General features: G+C 40.9%; 1 protein-coding gene across 5 annotated transcripts in view; it reads left to right on the forward strand.

The window, feature by feature from the left end:
* The window catches only part of KIAA1328 (KIAA1328 ortholog), a 296,689-nt gene that overhangs the window by 234,347 nt on the left and 45,586 nt on the right, over window positions 1–16,756 (forward strand). The window lies entirely within an intron of this gene.

A 16,756-nucleotide genomic window follows, 5' to 3' on the forward strand; every position in this document is an offset into this window, starting at 1 on the left:
TGTCGTTACCCTTGTTGGACTGAAAAACAACTTTGCCTTTTTGGGGGATTACAATTCTAGTCGTGAGTATTTAAAAAAAAATAAAAAATACACCCCACGCTTACACTTTGTTTCAACAAAATCTTTAGTTAAACTAAATGAGTCAGAGTATGGTACTACAGGAATATACAATGTTATAGAATACTAGTTTGATTGCTCTGTGCAACAGATGAATAAAATGTACGACACAGTTCACAAGAAGAGTTAAAAATTACTTGAAGAAACTAAAGGCTTGGCAGCTGAATCAGTGTTTAATTTTTTTTTTAACCCAATGGACTAAATTCTGTATCATCCCTACATTCTTGGTAGAGGCTGGCATTTCATTTCTGTCTTCTGAGGGAACTTGTGACATATAATAGGTGAAAAACTATTATTAATATTACAAATTTGTACTTATTCAGTAACGTAAACAACATTTTTTTTTCTTTTGGAAAAAAAAGGATGATATTTCTGGAAGGATATAAAACCTAGACAGATAGAAGGGTTCTGCTTTCCACAACTACATGTTTAAACAAAAGCACAAAACTGCAATAAAGCATTATCTTCAGAAGCCACCATTATCTAATGATGAGTGTCTGTGAGATATTGTTGGGTATTTTCTAGTGACAATTTAGAAACAAGGCTGAAACTCTCCTACAAGCAATGAGGAGAAGGTATAAGAAAACTATACTGTAGAAAATTATACTGTAGAAATCAAGTCGTACAGAAAAAGGAATCTGATTGAAAACAAGAGAAGGTCCATACTAACCGCATGGGAGCATAAAATAATCATTGAGATATAACATTAAAAATTATGTCACATACAGGAAGTGATCAGTCAAATAAATCTAATTAGTCAATCGTCATATTAGTGAATAAAAAAATCTGACAAATTCCAGGCTTCTCTATGATCTTTGCTTTTCTCTGTCTCTGTTGGTACTTGTGTAAGTGTAATTGACCAGGTTAAACAGCCATGTTGTGCTTTTCCTTACTCATGGGCTTCTCTAATTGAAAATGGTAAATGGACAAGTGTTTCTGTGGAGGCCTAAAGCTGATTTTATTCTTCATCAAAAAAACCCTGCATGCATAGTCTAAATTTATCACTGAATGATTACAAGCTCAGACTGCAAGTTTAACTCACTAAATTAATCAATATTGAGAATTATAGCTCTTTTGTGCCACGAAAGTTAAGGGTCTGTCAGCATGTTTTTTATAATCCACAATTTGAGAGATTAAGTTTAACTACAACCGTTTTCTTGGGACTGAAACTTGCTGTACAAAGCCTGAGCCTAAGAACATATTTAATTAATCTGCAGTAGATGTAATCTAATTACTTTTCACTATTTAAGCTTATAGGGGCTAGATTCAGTTCAGGTTTATGCCAGCCCTAACTAGCATAAATCCTGGTATTGGGCAGCTACGGTAGAAAATCTGCCAGGAGCAAGGTGTTAGAAAGTGTCTGCAACCTCCCTGCCAATGAGGGGCACAAGGTTGCTAGCTCAGCTTCAGAAAATGGGGGATGCTGGTTGGATAAGTAGCTATGGCTAGGGTGGCTAGATGATGTGCTGGTTCTGTAGCCTCTCTTGGTGGTGTTCTAGAGGAGCTCTCATTGGGTGTTAAATCTACCTCCCCTGAGAAAGACAGAGTGGTGTTACCTCCTGCCTTCACTGTGAATGAATCACCCCTGGGACAAAAAGGGTGGAGTGAAACTGGCGGTAGGTGTTAGAAATAGAGGTGTTGAGTTTTGAGATGCTTAATAGTCTTAATTCTAGATGCCCAAGATTTGTCTTCCAGAATGAACATTAATAAGCTACTTTTAAGGGGTATTAGATGGACCCTGTTTCGGTATCTGAGATATTGACATCGGAAAGTAGCTCACATGCATGCCTGCCATGACACAGCATGGTGTGTTAAATTTAAACTACTTGCAAGTCAGGTGTTTGCATCTGTGCAAATGTCTCAAGGTTTGGTTCACAGCAGGTATGGGAAGCTTTTCCATTGCATATCCTGAAGTTTTTAAACTCTGGTTGATGCAGGCTTGGCTTTCACTGCAAACCCATAAACAAGGTTCAGGTTGGGCAGACTCTAACAAGGGGCTAGTGGCCTTATTGGAAGAAGAGTGAACCCTGTTCCTGTCCTAAGAACATAATTTCTCTGCCTGCTGTAAAGTATCATCCTCTCAGGTGGCCAGGAGTGACTGCAGAATCTGTTCACTCCTCTCACTCCCTTCTTGTTTTCCAGAGGCAAGACAGTATTTTTGGCTGTGACCTGCAAGGAAATGTCAGTAGGGAAGGAAGCCCTGAAATAGAGGCTATGACCTTTATTAAACCTCATATCACAATCCTAATTTTACATTTTCCACTAAGGTATTGTCTACACGACAAAGTTTTTTTGATGCATGTTACGCCAACAATCAAAAATTGGTATAATTGCAAAGCTTGTGCATATTCACACAATGCTCCTGTCAGCAGACCATATCCACAGTTGGTGCTCTAGCATCAACAAAGAGAACAGTGCACTGTGGGTCGCTATTCTACTGTGCTACTCGCCACCTTCTGCGGCTAAGAGTTGTGGGAAGGCGGAATGGATCACCATGCATCATGAGTGCGTGCTCAATGTCCCATGGTGCAGTTTTTTTCATCCCATAGAAGCATAGAAGATTAGGGTTGGAAGGGACCTCAGGAGGTCATCTAGTCCAACCCCCTGCTCAAAGCAGGACCAACCCCAACTAAATCATCCCAGCCAGGGCTTTGTCAAGCTGGGCCTTAAAAACCTCTAAGGATGGAGATTCCAACCCCACCCCCTACGTAACCCATTCCAGTGCTTCACCACCCTCCTAGTGAAATACTTTTTCTTAATATCCAACCTAGACCTCCCCACTGCAACTTGAGACCATTACTCCTTGTTCTGTCAACTGCCACCACTAAGAACAGCCTCACTCTTTGGAACTTCTTTGGAACCCCCTTTCAGGTAGTTGAAGGCTGCTATCAAGTCCCCCCTCACTCTTCTCTTCTGCAGACTAAGCCCAGTTCCTTCAGCTTCTCCTCATAAGTCATGTGCCCCAGCCCGCTAATGATTGTCATTGCCCGCTGCTGGACTCTCTCCAATTTGTCCACATCCTTTCTGTAGTGGGGGGCCCAAAACTGGATGCAGTACTGCAGATGTGGCCTCACCAGTGCCGAATAGAGGGGAATAGTCACTTCCCTTGATCTGCTGTCAATGCTCCTACTAATGCAGCCCAATATGCCATTAGCCTTCTTGGCAACAAGGGAACACTGTTGACTCATATCCAGCTTCTTGTCCACTGTAATCCCCAGGTCCGTTTCTGCAGAACTGCTGCTTAGCCAGTCGGTCCCCAGCCTGTAGCAGTGCATGGGATTCTTCCTTCCTAAGTGCAGGACTCTGCACTTGTCCTTGTTGAACCTCATCAGATTTCTTTTGGCCCAATCCTCCAATTTGTCTAGGTCATTCTGGACCCTATCCCTACCCTCCAGCATATCTACCTCTCCCCCCAGCTTAGTGTCATCCACAAACTTGCTGAGGATGCAATCCATCCCATCATCCAGATCATTAATGAAGATGTTGAACAAAACTGGCCCCAGGACCAACCCTTGGGGCACTCTGCTTGATACCGGCTGCCAACTAGACATCGAGCCGTTGATCACTACCCACTGAGCCCAATGATCTAGCCAGGTTTCTATCTGCCTTATAGTCCATTCATCCAATCCATACTTTTTTAATTTGCAGGCAAGAATACTGCTGCGGACCGTATCAAAAGCTTTGCTAAAGTCAAGATATATCATGTCCACCACTTTCTCCATATCCACAGTTATCTCATCCTAGAAGGCAATCAGTTCGGTCATGCATGACTTGCCCTTTGTGAATCCATGTTGACTGTTCCTGATCACGTTCCTCTCTTCCATCATTCTACAGGCGTCTGACTGTGTTTCACGACATTTTTCTATTACCCTTGTTTCCTGTGCACCCACCATCTCTGTCTGAAAGGATGGATCCTGCATTGCTTTCTACTTTTGTGGTCACTTATGAACGCGTCGTGGCTGGTCATGCAGTGTATAATGAGCACCCAATCTGAAATGGAATCAGAGGTGCCTTACATGCTGTGTGACGTGGGAAGAAACACCACTAGATTTCTTTTGGCACTCACGGAGCAGTTGCACATTGTGGACTGTTGCTTTTGGGCTTGGGAAACAAGCACTGAGTGGTGGGATCACATCATTCTGCAGGTTTGGGATGAGGAGCAGTGGCTGCAGAACTTTTGGATGAGGAAAGGCACCTTGCTGGAACTGTGTGCAGAGCTCTCCCCAGCACTGGACACCAAAATGAGAGCTGCCTTCTCAGTGGAGAAGCGCGTGGCGATTGCTGTGTGGAAGCTAGCAACTCCAGACTGCTACCGGTCAGTCATGAATCAGTTTGAAGTCAGGCAGTCCACTGCTGGGACTGCATTAATGCAAGGGTGCAGAGCCATTAATCGCATCCTCCTACGAAGGACTGTGACTCTTGGCAATATGCATGAAATAGTGGATGGCTTTGCAGCAGTGGGATTCCCTAACTGTGGCGGGGTGATAGATTGCATGTATGTCCCAGTTTTGGCCCTGGACCATCCTGCAACAGAGTACATTAATAGAAAGGGGTACTTCTCTATGGTATTGCAGGCATTTGTGGTCTTGCAATAAAAAAAGGTCCTGACTCGCAGTACCACCAGATGACTCTGCGTGTGGTCTGCATTGTCCTCCAACTCGACCTCCTCGTCCATGACTTCGTTCTCAGGGTTGAGTCCACTGTCTCCAGCCCCGTTGAAGTATCCATGGGGCTCTCGGTGGTGGAGGTGGGGTCACCACTGAGGATGGTGTCAAGCTCCTTATAGAAGCGGCAGGTCTTTGGTGCAGCACAGAGCAGTGGTTTGACTCCCTTGCTTTCTGGTACACCTACCTGAGCTCCTTTATCTTGACATGGCACTGATGTGTGTCCTGTTCATAGCCTTTATACAACATGCCATGAGAAATCTGACTATAGGTATCAAAGTTCTTATGGCTGGAGCAGAACTGGGACTGCACAGCCTCCTCTTCCCACAGTGCCAGCAGATGCAACAACTCCAACAAGCGGCAGAGTGTTTTCTGCATGGAGCTGCCATGGTCAGCTTGAAAGATGCACCATGAGCTCTCCACGCTGACTTCTGTCTCCACGCTGACTTCTGTCGACAAAACTAGTGTAGACAAGGCCTAAGTGAAGGGATTCAAGAAGGTTCTACAGTAACTAGGCCTCATCTCTGATATAACAGACCTCTGAGCTCAGCAAAACAAATGGCCTGTTGCAAAATAGGTTATAATGGTTATAAGTGAAAATATAAAGTCAGACACTTTCTTCAGAAGCACCAGTTGTGCAGCTGGCTCTGTGCAGAAAACTCCTTCATCTGCACAGATCCCCAATGAAGCCTTTGGGATACTGTGAAGGCTCAGGGGTGTCTCCCATGCAGATGCAGTGTCAGGGTCTGACTTGGTAAGTCCTAAGACAGTGCCAACCAGTCAGACGCAAAAAGAAGCTAGGAGGTTTTGAACAGCATCGGAGAACTCTGCTGAAATGCAGTCTCTTTCTCTCTTACGGCAACTAAGTAAAATTATTTCTGCTGAGTTTAGGTACAGTCAGATGAATTTAAGGGATTGGGTGATAACCTGGAGTTTTAGTATTAATCCTACATTTTCTAGCTGCAGCTTTAAATCAGGCCTTTAATGCTAATTGAATGTTTTTGAAGTTGAGTTCCTTTTAAATCACTTTTATTTCAATGTCCAAAAGTTCTTGCAACCTGTACATTAAATAACACCCCATCTATACTATTATCAGTTAGACTACAAAGGCCTTTTGGAATTTTACCAACAGATTACATTGTGTTAATTTGTGTTTGGGGGGATTATAAAAACAGAATTACTTACCCAATTGCCTAACACATCTCACATGAGGAAGATGAGTATTCAGGGTTGTTGCAGCAAATTAATATTTGATGTCAAATGTAATGCACAGAGTATATTTAACAGTGCACATTGGCATGCTGTACAATCGATTCATTATACTGAATACTTATAAATGAAACAGTGATGTGAAAAAGCATTAACTTTGCATATACATTAGCTGCTTTTGAGATGCAAGTGCCATGGATGCCTAAATGTGTTTCTGCTCTTAAAATGTTATTCGGTACTAAGTTCTTCCTTCTATAGAGATCTTGTAGAAGCAAAAACTTCTGAAGGAAAGGAAACTTTTTTTTCTTGGTATCAGACACAAATTAAGATTCAAAAGGAGAAAAAACATCTGCCACTCCATGTCCAACTTGTAACCATTTTAAGGAATTAAGAGGGTGTGTGGAGAGGGGCAGTGAATGAGGTGGTGAACATGATAGGAAACAAGTTTTCTCTGTTCCCCAAGGAGAGCTAACAGCACGAAAAGTCCAATATAGTTGCTTATGCGAGTGATAAAACCAGACACTGGCAAATTAATCTCTCGTATTCACAGTGTAGGCTGTTAATTGTTCTCTCTGCTGGCTGTCGATATAATGTTAAATTTTCATTCCCCATTCAAGATGGAAAAAGTTGTGGCTGAAAATGTTAACATTTGCATTTTTATTTGTTGATTTATTTAAAGGACAGCCTCTCTTACAGCAATCCATCACTCAGTGACACCCCAAATATGAATAATGTATTGTAGACTTGTGGTTACAATGTGTAATAAGTGCCAGAGACAGTAGAAGAATGTTAACTATGTTGCAAATGTAATATTTATCGACTCATAGTTTATTGCTTTCGAGGTTCAATAATACTGGCCATAGGACATTAATATCACTTATCTCGATTTTAGTTGGGCACCTCCGTATGTAGAAATAACCCATCTATTTAAAGCTTACAAAATAAATGTGAAAATTACAACACTTTGTAAGTAGTACATTATGGTTTGGTTTACTTAGATCTTGCAGAGCTCCTTTTCTGACACCTCATTTATTTGTATCCACATTGATTCCAACTCAATCAGTCGACCCAAATGGTAAGCACCTTGACTCTCTTTATTCAGGGGCTTTATGGAGTGGATGAACTATGTTGAAACACAGATTCTGACCTAGACTAGATTTGGACCAGGTCTCTACTTCTGTTTCAAAGCAGTTGGAAAAAGGGCCATAAGTGAATTTTCTGTTGTATTTGCTTGAAAAGGCAATGGCTGAGATTGTAATGCTGATAATTTGCCTCTTGATAATGCATGCATACAAAATCTGTTTTTGTCTTTTATCGAATCATAGAGATGGAAACATCTGATTAGGTCAACAATTTTTATGGTGTAAAATTATGTTTGGGGACACTATGGGGGTGTAAATTTTAAAAAAACCAGGCAAAGGAACCAAGCAATTTTGGAAGGTTGGAATTGGAAAGTCAGATTTGTTTTCAAAACCAAAATGTTCCTGGTTTAGTAGGTAAAGGGAAAAAATGAACTGATTTTTGCCACATCTTGGATATGCAGCTGTAGCAAACTGATATGCATCATCAGCTGCATCTTCAGTATTTGCACCGCCATGCTGCTTCTGAAAATGTTGGAGACGGGGGAAAGACCACTCCACATCTGCAGTGTTTATTAGTGTGGTTAAAATCTTTAAACTCCCCAGGCCAGATAAACATAGATGAGAACCTGAAATTGGAATGAGAAAACAAGTTAAACAGTGGGAGATTTGTGACCTGGGGCTGAAAACAGCCATTATCCTAGGAAACATACTCTTGGGAGACCCTGGAATTGGGTTTAACCATGAAAATGCCATGCGTAATTATATTTAATGCTGTAGTCACAGGCTTAATTGTGAAATGGTATTCTGTACAAATACCTGAGGTTATCTAATTTCAAACATGAATGGAGACTTTATTATTTTTGTTATGAGTACAGAGAACACTTGCTTGTACTGACAACTGCTTGGCGATGGCAGTTTTGTTGTGTCCATTGCAGACAACAAAAATCCCACCAGGAAATTCTGACTCCCAGTGCAAAAGGATTAATGTTAATTAGTAACTGTCAGCTGTAATTGTCACCCTCATCAAAATGCAGAATTATGTATTTCTTAGTTATAAATAACCTTTCTAATTGTACTTGATGTATGCCAGTTTAATCAAAAAGTACACTGGCAAACAGGCAGATATTTGCATTAATCTAGCACTAGATCTTCAAGTTTTTTTGATCGTCTTTTATTCCAGACTTGACTAGCTGGGGGAGGACTATTACAGCTGTATATTCCTTAAACGTTTTCCCCCTATTCAGCTGTGTGGATCTGACAGGATTTTATATTAAAATGAGTGGAAATGTCTTTTGGGATTGTTCCGTGCAACAGAAACCTTGTCAATTTTTGAAGTAGCTGGCAAGGTTTCCATCACTCAGTGGTGTGACAATAAGTTGATTATGGTTTGAAAGTAATAATAAGCAAAGGAAAGTAGAGTACAAATCATATTACAAAGCTGACTTAACCCTTTTGGTCTGCTTCTTAAGATGACACCATTCTTATGCACTGTATGTTTCTTGCACTGGCCTTTCCTACTCACTCCAAATCCCATGTTAGGTCAAAGGTGAAAATCAGTTTAGTGGTTTCAGTCTAGTTTCCATTTGTGTGTGTAACCAAACAGCTGGCGACTTAGAACAATGAAACAAAGAGAAGTACTCCCTGTCCTCTGGCTCCTCCCCATGCTCTGCTCTCCTCCAACATCAAAAAACCCCATTCCGAAGCAACGGCTGCCTCTCTAGTACCGTCCCATCTTTCTTCTTTCCTTCACTGCCTTTCCTGGCTCAAGTTCCTCTCCTCCAATGGAGTTCTGGATCCTCACCCACATCACTCCTCTCATCTAGGTTTCTCGCAGTCTCTACTTGGACAAATTTTAAGGCCGCTACTCCATCCTCCTCCTCTTTGACTTCTCTGGTGCCTCTGGCATTGTCAGTCGTACCCTCCTTCACTACACCTCATCCTTCTTCGGCTGTGATGACAATGTCCTCTCCCGGTTCTCCTCCTAGCACCGTGGCCACTCCTTCATTATTTCTTGGTGAATCCTCCATGCTTTTTTCAATTGCATTCTGTCATCCTGCATTTAGAGGGCCAACAGTGAAAGATTGTGCAGGAGGAGCTCAAGCTAAATATCACTCATGTTCAAAGGTCTGTGAAAGATGCTCCTACCAGGGAGAGGAGATTCTGCCCCTACGATCCAGCTGTGCTCCTGAGAGATCCTACTCTTCCTCCCCCATTTAGCTAGGTAGCAAGGGCCCTTGGGACCTGCAGCTGTTAGGAGATGCCCAAAAGAGAGTGTGTTCCCTGCCTATTCCGGTGTTCACTGCTCCTGCCATCCTTACAGTAGAAGTGCTCTAACTTTGTAATAAAAATAATTTGCCATGGATAGCAATGTCTTTCACAAGGGAATTCAGGGGGAGGGGAGATTGCTGACATAGTGATGAACCATTTTGCTCTGTTCTTATGTCTTGAAATCCCCAAACCCCATATCAGCCAGATAGTAAATTACACATTGCGATACTTAGTTTCACTCTCTTTTGAATAGCAGCACCACAACTAAGCTCATCTATTTGTATTTTGACTTCTTTTATCATATTTTAATTATGAATTGGTAAGTATGAAGGCAGGGCTAGTCTAAATGCAGCATGACCACAGGACTGATGTAAAAGAAGCATAAGTAATTTTTCCTGTTATGAATCATTGAGTTCTAGTGGATTCTTAGAGAGTGAACTCTTTGGTGAAGAGATGGGATGTGTGTACAGCACCTATCACAGGAGGGCCTGATCCTGATTATGTCCAGGGCTACCAGAACATACTTGATGATGTTAACAAAGGAGGTCTGAGAGAGAGGTGAGAGTTGCCCCTGCTGTGGCAAGCCCCTCCCAAGAGTGACATCATCGATGGGTGGGAACAACAGAGTTTAAGGTGAAGGCAATGTTTCCAATGCTTGAGATGGCCACTGGGCCCTTCTCTACCACCAGGTGTTCTCGTTAGCTGGGACCCACAAAGCCGCAGAGGAAATTTGAAGTCTGATTTTAGAATTATGCTGATGTTTGCTGATGCAGGGAGCACACAGAGGTGCTGCCCATTGTGGTTCCCTCTATCCCTCCCCACCCAGTTGTGACATCAAGACTAGGGCAAAACTATGCTTTAATAACAGGTGGAATTACATACAGGAGAACCTCAAAGAATTACGAACCCTTCAGGAATGGAGGTTGTTCGTAACTCCGAACAAAACTTTGATTGTTCTTTCAAAAGTTTACAACTGTGAACACTGACTTAATACAGCTTTGAAATTTTTACTATACAGAAGAAAAATGCAGTTTTCCCTTTATTTATTTTTTTAATAGTATGTTTAACGCAGTACTGTACTGTACTTGCTTTTTATTTATTTTTGTCTCTGCTGCTGCCTGATTGCATACTTCTGGTTCCAAATGAGGCATGTGATTGACTGGTCTGTTCGTAACTCTGGTGTTCATAACTCTGAGGTTCTACTGTAGTGGAGATTTTTCTGGGGTAGGCATTTGTTTTGTTTGTTTTTGTAAGGATAAGTTTAGCATGTGCTTCTATTTGGCCACATTAGCCCCTTGTCATTTGATTGCTCTTATGAGGGGGATATTCCTTGACAAGTAAGAAAAGCAAGTAAGCAAGTAAGAAAAAGCATTAAGCTTTCCTTTTTCATAGGTAGTCATATATTATATTAGGTCTTTTTCTTTTATACTTGGCTGGGCAACTAGAGATGCCTTGAAGCAATGAATGATAAAAGTAGGTGATTTTAGTTACTTGAATAATCCAGGCCAGGTGTTGATGGCTCACCATGAGGGCAAAATCCTCCCCAATGAAGAATTTCCAGAGAATAACAGAGATTGTAGGAAATATAATAGTGTCTAAATCAGGAGAAATTTTCCATCCTCCTAACTTTAAAACAAAGGGGTGGGTTTTTTGGGGGGGGGGGACGGGGACTGTCTTTTTGTTTATTTATTTGTTTTGGTTTTGTTTCTCAGTCTGGTTTTACTTCCTTTAGTTAGTGTATCCTCAGTCTTTGTCTATGGTTCTTAATAGGACGGAGAATATTTTGGGAAATATGCATTCATCTCTTAATGTTCTTGGGATAGAAGTATCTTGTGTGAAAAAATCAAAATCTAAAGCTCCATATGCTGACGATGATGTATATCAGGAATAACGTCACTGAAGAAAATGAAGTTACACTAGGGCCAAATGACAAGAGAATCAGGCTCCAACTCTTCAAGAAAAAGATAATGAAATAGATACTAAGAATACATCTCTGCACACTCAGACATCCGCTATTATTCATGACAATGTTGCATTGCATAGCATGCTGAAAATCTGGAGAACTGTTTAAGGTAGTTAAATCTTTGTATTAGATGCTTCCAGTGTTTCTTGAGGATTGAATCATACAACATGTCTTCCAATGCTTGGTACAAATTTGAAGGGAACTTTAGGAATAGATGAGAACATAGTCCCCGTTAGCCCCACCTCCAGCTGTGGCAAGGAGATTTGTTATGTCAACTTGTGGTTCTTTGTTTAAGCTGAATCCATCAATTTCCACCTCAGGATGTGACTGATTCTGTTTCTCTTCCTAAATCAGATGGTCCTATTCAAAAACATACACTCTTGGGTAAATTTGTTTTTGTCACACACTGTGACTGGGGTTCTCAAGTTATCTCATCAGTATTCAGTTGAGCTTCTTAAGCAAAACAAAATATCCCCTCCTCCCCCCCTGATATCACACATTCCACATTTAATCGCAGACACTGGTTTATCTCATTATTTCAGGAACTTAGATTACTGAGTGTAACATACACGCTTCTCTATCCTTGTCAGTTCTGAGGTTTATGTAATAATAATTCAGATGTATTTTATGATTCTGATCAGTTGGTACATTTTTACTGAAGGTCACAAAGAAAAAGTAAAAACTATTGTTTTTACTTTGACTGCTCTGGAAACAATGTGATGACTTGGAAGCACAAATATAAAGGAAAATAAAGCAATTTACTAATTGTGATTGTTTAGTTTCTGCCTGACACGGAGTACCTTTGTGTTTTTTAACTAGCACACTATCTTATGTTGTTCTTTCTCCAGTGGCTCTTACTATTCATAAATTTTAGAGGACTTTATATTAATGTAAACATGTCTAAAATAGTTAGTGAGAGCAGCCTCCTAAAATGTATATGTCTTGAATAGTTTAATTTTTTTTTTGTAAAATCAATAAATTTAAAAGCAGAATTCCAAAGTCACCTGTAATATTTCCTGTGGGTTTAGGGACTCTTTCAGAAAAGGTTCTCAAAGACTCTAATACTATTATACTTTTAACTTTCATTTTTGCTTAATCTGCATTGAATCCACTTTTACTACTTAAAACCAAAATTGGGTTTACTGAAACATTTCAATTTTGATGATTTTTTAATAAAGATGTAGAACTGTAATCTAATGAAATTACTGGAATGAAATGAGTCAAATTTTTAAAAATGTAATAAGCTGAAGACTTGAAGATTTTATTAAGTGTGTAAAAGGCAAAAGTAAGTCACATTCTTCTGTACATTTCCCCATGTGTTCCGTCTCGGATCAGTAGAGTGAAACATGCCATGTCAGAAATGACCTTTGCACCGTTGTACTGACTTTTTCAGGTAAATTTCCAGAAGGGTGAGTTCTGCACACAACTCACATTGCCAGTAGTACTTGTGTTTGTAACTTCCTGTGCCTGTGATCAAGAGATACTGCTTTCAGCTGAGTAGTAGTGCTGAATTCCAATTTTATTCCTTACAATTCAGAGCCATGAATGCATTTTGTAGGGTGTTTGTGTGTCTGTCAATCTATCAGATATCTCTGAAACATAACTGATGAGCAGCTTTACAATTTGTGACTTTGGAAAACATTTTTCTCACTCTTGGAAGTAAAATGCTTTCTACACTGTGCACATTGACTGATAATTCAGTGTTGCACCAGACCAACTCTTGAACCCATGTGTCTGCACATGGATCTATTGGGAACTCCCTGGGAGCTTAAGGTACTGAGCAGTTTGTTCCAACAGGGGGCACTGTCTCAGTTAAGGAAACCAGGATGTACTCAGTATTCCAGCATTCCTTTCCTTTCTGACCTGTGGCTGGTGAAGCAGTTCCTGTAAGGATTGCTGAGCATCACCCCAAGTGCCTTGCATCCCAATTCTTTCTTGATGCTTTGTAAATGTTGGGTGTATCCTTATTCTCATGCATACACTTGGAACTTGAAGACTACACTCCTGCACCATTTTTGGTAGACTTGAAGGATTCAGAGTCAAAATAGCAGACTGGTCTGATGAGAGAGACCCCAAACCTCAAGACCCTTAGGAACAAATCTCCTTTTACTTGTTCCCCAATCGTATCTTACCTCCTAGATTTCCAGATGTGAGAGAGTAGTATGCCATTTCTTCAGTATAACATGGCAATTAGATATGACAGTGATGGGTACCTCAGAAATGCCTAAATGGGTAGAACATATAGCCCCCCCTTTTAACTGTCCAAACATTCCCTTGCTTCACCTCTTTATGTTTTGTTATATGGACTTTTCAACAGCAAGCCATTTCTACTGGGGCACAAACCGTAACATCACACGACACTGACTTTCCTCAAACCAGAAGATTTTTGTGCCAAGGTTGTAACATTGTATCATTACTTCATTGTATCTGTGTGAAATTTTTAATTTCACGCCCTGCAGACTTCACTGTCTTGCGTGCACTCTTTTCATGTTGTTGCATAGAAGGGTAAGTCCCTGGGTCGCATTCATTTTGTTTTGGTTTTTGAGGTTTTTTTGTAAGTTAAAAGATCTGTTTCCTTTGAGTTTTCTGTATAAAATTAAGTGGGCATTGGTGCTAGAAGAACATCCATTAATTATTCATTCAGTCTTTGGCCTCTGCTGTTGCTACCAATAAGGTTGTCAGTTGTGGTGGTTTTTGTGGTGAGAACACATCAACTGAGCCTTGCCATTTCATTTTAATAACCCATCACACAGTAGCTGGGAGCAGCTTTTGGTCACTTCCAGCCTGGGTTGGATTCAAATAAGCAACCTGGAAGTGAGCAGCTTAATGTCTCTTGAGGCACTCAGATCCTTACTTAATTTTTTTGTAGCGTATCCGTGATACCAGGTAGTGCGTGACAGAAGTGCAGGGTATCGACAGGTGTATGGTTTAGAAAAGTAATCCCAAGGAGCCCAAGAACGCCTTTACTAGTTATTGCTGGGAATTAACAGACTAAAACTTCTCTTCCATACCCATCTGTTCAGCTGCAAAAAGCAGGTATTTTATCTCAGTGTGACACCTACCACCTGTGTACAGTTTTTGAAATAGGTTGTTAGAATGTAATGCCTACAGCCCAGGGGAGCCTGGCGCAAGTACCCTACACTCCAGGCTTTACTGCTGGCTTGTTCTAAGGGTGCCTTATAATGCCATGTCAAGTCTGCTGGTCTGTTTTGCCCTATCGTGAGTTCTTATGCTCACCATGTGACTCCTCGCTAGCCCTGTTGTGTCCCCCTTTGACTCCTTTCTAACACGCTGACTTACACTGTGCTGGTGGTACCTGGTTGATTTCTATGGCTATAATTATACCTCTGCAGCCCAAATGGAGAGGAATGGAACTGCCTTTAGTCCATAGTCCTGTATAATAGAGTACACATCTGAGAGTTTGTCAGAACTTATGTAACAGAATGCTGTTCCTCTAGGGGTTCTCTGTTCACTGCCACAGCTCCAGGCCATGTGGTCTCCAGTGGGCATTAGTTTAGTTCAGACACTTGCTCTAAGGGAAAACTGCTGGAGGCACTAAGATCAAGTAAAGAGCTGGAAAGGAAGAAAATTCTCTGTTCCAATCCAGCTAATTAAACACAAATGGTTTCTTTTGGTAAGTCACGTGGAAGTCCTTGTGCCCCTCTCAGCCCACTGGAAGGTGAGTAGAAGAGTGAGGGATGGGATCTCACTGAAAAGCAGCTGCTGTCTGAGCTGAGTTTTCCTGGGTAAATTAATTATTTTTAAAAAGTGTGATTGAGCCTGAAGCACACATCAGATCCATCATCAGTGAGATGTAGCATCACAAGGAACATACAATCTAAGGGCCCTATCCAGCAAAGTGCAGAACACCGTCACTTCAGTGGAAGTTGAAGGCACTCTGCTCCATGCAGGATTGGGCCATCTAGCACAGATAATACACTATAGACACACGGGGCCTTATTCTCCACTGCATTGCTCCAGTTTCATACTAGAATAACAACAGTAACAATGATGAAGTGACGCTGGTGAAAAATAAGGAGCAATGCCGGGGTGAATGACACATGTGATGTACTGTGTGATCAGGAAATGGGTTTATCAAAAAGCACTACGTTCTTAATACTCTTTGCTTACTACTACACTCCATACAGTAATTCCTCAAAACTTCTCATGCATTGTTTAAATCTGGTTGGTTTCTCACCATGTCTTTTGTTTGTGAGTCTCCTCTCCTGCCCCAAATTCCATCTGAGGTGTACCCAGCCCATTAATTGAAAATACCAAAGCATTCGTTTTCTGAGTACATACTTTTATTTTATATCGAGGTCTTTCCAGCATCCAAGGGAGCACTCTTCCCACTCCCTTGCCCTGTTCCATGACAGCTGACTGCTAACATAAGCATGTGTGTGACTATCTCCAAGGCTGCGCTGTTCCATGGATCTGAAGCTAGAAGATGTTCACTCTTACTTCCAGTGTGTAATTCTAAGTGATGGGTTCTTATCAGGGTTACCTAGTTCATCCATCCATTGTCTATTTCTGTTCTAAAGACCAAACAGCAATAAAGTTGAAAACCATGTGGCATTTTGGACTCTTAAGTTTCAGACAAAGCATTTATGAATTATTTATGCCGAATGTGTTTTCAGTACTGTGCAGCATAAAATGGAATGAATGTGTATCCAGACCTGCCCCGAACTCTCCAAAGTGCATGCTAATAGAACGATAACCAAGCATCACTTCTGCCCTGTAAGATTTAGAAGGCAAGCACTTTTCCTTTTTGTTTCAACAGTTCAGTTCTTAATCCATGTCAGTTTGTCAACTTGACGTTCGGCTATTAGTTTTAAAGTACAGCTTGCTGAGTGACTTTGTTACTTAAAGGCATCTTTAAGTGCCTTTTCCCCTGTTCAACTGGAGTTAGTGTCTGCAAATTTTACTTGTCATGCTGGCATGCAGCCATGCTAAATTATGCTTTAATTCACAATTAATAGGAAGTAGCAACTGCGCAGAGCAGCAAACCTTTCACTTAAAGTGGCCATTATACCAGATCATGATTCCACAGAATGATTAAGATATTGAAGAATAGTTAAGATATCTTTAGATTTCCAGACATTTAAAAGTGCTGGGCTTATTTAAATCTTTTTAAACCTCCCTGAAACAGCTCTTTCCACAAAGCCAGTAACACAGGACATTATATTATCGCAGCCTAGTGTTTATGGGTATCTGAATTGTGTAATCATAACTTGTTTTTTAGTGATGTAGCTGACAGGGCAGAGATAATTAAAGGAACAGAAGGATTTGACTGCCTGATTCCACTATAAAACACACTCAAGTCACAGCAGAAGAAATTAAACTGTTCAGCAAGAGGAAGAGTAGTGTAAAGCACCGGTCGCAGTTTGTGTTAGTTTAGGTGTTCCATTAGACTATATATAAAATATTTCATGGGGCAGGGGGAGAAACTTTCA

Source organism: Caretta caretta, chromosome 5 (genome assembly GCF_965140235.1).
Source record: "Caretta caretta isolate rCarCar2 chromosome 5, rCarCar1.hap1, whole genome shotgun sequence".
In the NCBI taxonomy this organism is placed as follows: domain Eukaryota; kingdom Metazoa; phylum Chordata; order Testudines; family Cheloniidae; genus Caretta; species Caretta caretta.